We start from the raw sequence: 3,069 nt of genomic DNA, 5'->3' as shown, positions 1-3,069 counted from the left end.
CACACACCACCCAGATGACAGACATTCTCTGAGAGACTGGAAGATCCGAAATAAAATCCATGGAAATGTGCGTCCAAGGTCTCTTCGGGACAGGCAAAGGCAAAAGCAAACCGCTGGCACGAGAACAGCAAGGCTTAGCCCGAGCACAAATCCCACAGGACTGCACAAAGGAACGCACACCCCGCGACAAGGAAGGCCACCAGAAGGACCTAGCCACCAAATCTCTGGTACCAAAAATCCCAGGATGTCCTGCCAACACCGAAGAATGAACCTCGGAAATAACTCTGCTGGTCCATCTATCTGGGACAAACAGTCTCTCTGGTGGGCAACGGTCCGGTCTATCCACCTGAAATTTCTGCAGCACTCGTCGCAAATCTGGGGAAATGGCAGACAAAATCACTCCCTCTCTGAGGATACCAGCCGGCTCTGAAACTCCCGGAGAGTCAGGCACAAAACTCCTAGAAAGAGCATCAGCTTTCACGTTCTTCGAACCAGGCAGGTACGAGACCACGAAATCGAAACGGGAGAAAAACAACGACCAACGAGCCTGTCTAGGATTCAGCCGCTTGGCAGACTCGAGATGAATCAGATTTTTGTGATCAGTTAAGACCACTACATGATGCTTAGCTCCCTCAAGCCAATGTCGCCACTCCTCAAATGCCCACTTCATAGCCAACAACTCCCGATTACCAACATCATAATTTCGCACGGCAGGCGAAAACTTTCTTGAAAAGAAAGCACAAGGCTTCATCACAGAGCAATCAGAGCTTCTCTGCGACAAAACAGCCCCTGCTCCAATCTCAGAAGCATCAACCTCGACCTGAAAAGGAAGAGAAACATCAGGCTGACACAAAACTGGAGCCGAAGAAAACCGGCGCTTCAGCTCCCGAAAGGCTTCCACGGCCGCAGGAGACCAATTAGTCACATCAGAACCCTTCTTGGTCAAATCCGTCAAGGGTTTAACCAGCCAGAAAAATTAGCAATGAAGCGACGGTAAAAATTAGCAAAACCCAAGAACTTCTGAAGACTCTTAACAGATGTAGGCTGAGTCCAGTCATGAATAGCCTGGACCTTGACTGGGTCCATCTCAATAGTAGAAGGAGAAAAAATAAAACCCAAAAAGGAAACCTTCTGTACTCCGAAGAGACATTTAGAGCCCTTCACAAATAAGGCATTAGCACGCAGGACCTGAAATACCATCCTGACCTGCTTCACATGGGACTCCCAGTCCTCAGAAAAGACCAAAATGTCATCCAGATACACAATCATAAATTTATCCAGATATTCTCGGAAGATGTCATGCATGAAGGACTGGAACACAGAAGGAGCATTAGAGAGTCCAAAAGGCATCACCAAGTACTCAAAATGGCCTTCGGGCGTATTAAATGCTGTTTTCCATTCATCCCCCTGCTTAATGCGCACAAGGTTATACGCACTACGAAGATCTATCTTGGTGAACCAACTGGACCCCTTAATCCGAGCAAACAGATCAGACAACAATGGCAAAGGATACTGAAATTTGACCGTGATTTTATTTAGAAGACGATAATCTATACAAGGTCTCAGAGAACCATCCTTCTTGGCCACAAAAAAGAATCCTGCACCAAGAGGGGAGGAGGACGGGCGAATATGTCCCTTCTCTAAAGACTCCTTTATATAGCTCCGCATTGCGGCATGTTCTGGTACAGACAAATTAAAAAGTCGTCCCTTAGGGAACTTACTACCAGGAATCAAATTTATAGCACAATCACAATCCCTGTGAGGAGGCAGGGCACCGGAGCTGGGCTCATCAAATACATCCTGGTAGTCCGACAAAAACTCAGGGACCTCAGAAGGAGTGGAAGAAGCAATTGATACCAAAGGAGCATCGCCATGAATCCCCTGGCAACCCCAACTTGACACAGACATAGCTTTCCAATCCAGAACTGGATTATGGGCCTGCAGCCATGGCAGACCCAACACGACAACATCATGCAAATTATGCAGCACAAGAAAGCGAATCACCTCCTGATGTACAGGAGTCATGCACATGGTCACTTGAGTCCAATATTGAGGCTTATTCTCAGCCAATGGTGTAGCATCAATTCCCCTCAGTGGAATAGGGAATTCCAAAGGCTCCAGGACAAAACCACAGCGCCTGGCAAACGACAAATCCATCAGATTCAGGGCAGCACCTGAATCCACAAAAGCCATAACCGAGTAGGATGACAAAGAACAAATTAAAGTAACAGACAAAATGAATTTAGGCTGTATAGTACCAATGGTGACAGGTTTAGCGATTTTTTTAACGCGCTTAGAGCATGCTGAGATAACATGAGTTGAATCACCACAGTAAAAGCACAACCCATTTTGACGACTATGATTTTGCCGCTCAATTCTGGTCAGAACTCGGTCACATTGCATAGACTCAGGTCTCTGTTCAGAAAACACCGCCAGATGGTGCGCAGATTTGCGCTCCCACAAACGCCGATCAATCTGAATGGCCAAAGCCATTGAGCCATTCAGACTTGCAGGAGTGGGGAACCCCACCATAACATTCTTAATGGCTTCAGAAAGACCTTCTCTGAAATTTGCAGCCAGGGCACACTCATTCCATTGAGTAAGCACCGACCATTTCCGAAATTTTTGACAATACACCTCAGCTTCATCCTGGCCCTGAGAAAGAGCCAGCAAGGCCTTTTCTGCCTGGTTCTCAAGATTAGGTTCCTCATAAAGCAGTCCAAGCGCCAGAAAAAACGCATCCACATTCAGCAATGCAGGATCTCCTGGCACCAGAGAGAAGGCCCAATCTTGAGGGTCGCAAGGAGATAACAATTTTAACTTGCTGAGCGGAATCACCAGAGGAACGAGGTCTCAAAGATAGACATAATTTACAATTATTCTTAAAATTCAGAAACCTAGATCTATCTCCAGAAAACAATTCAGGAATAGGTATTTTAGGCTCTGACATAGGGCTATGAACAATAAAATCCTGAATGCTTTGCACCCTTGCAGCAAGATGATCCACACTAGAAGTCAGACTCTGAATATCCATGTCTGCAGCTGAACACAAAACCACCCAGAGATTAA

The sequence above is a fragment of the Ranitomeya variabilis genome, chromosome 3 (genome assembly GCF_051348905.1).
Source record: "Ranitomeya variabilis isolate aRanVar5 chromosome 3, aRanVar5.hap1, whole genome shotgun sequence".
Classification (NCBI taxonomy): Eukaryota; Metazoa; Chordata; class Amphibia; order Anura; family Dendrobatidae; genus Ranitomeya; species Ranitomeya variabilis.
This window is presented reverse-complemented; position numbering follows the sequence as displayed.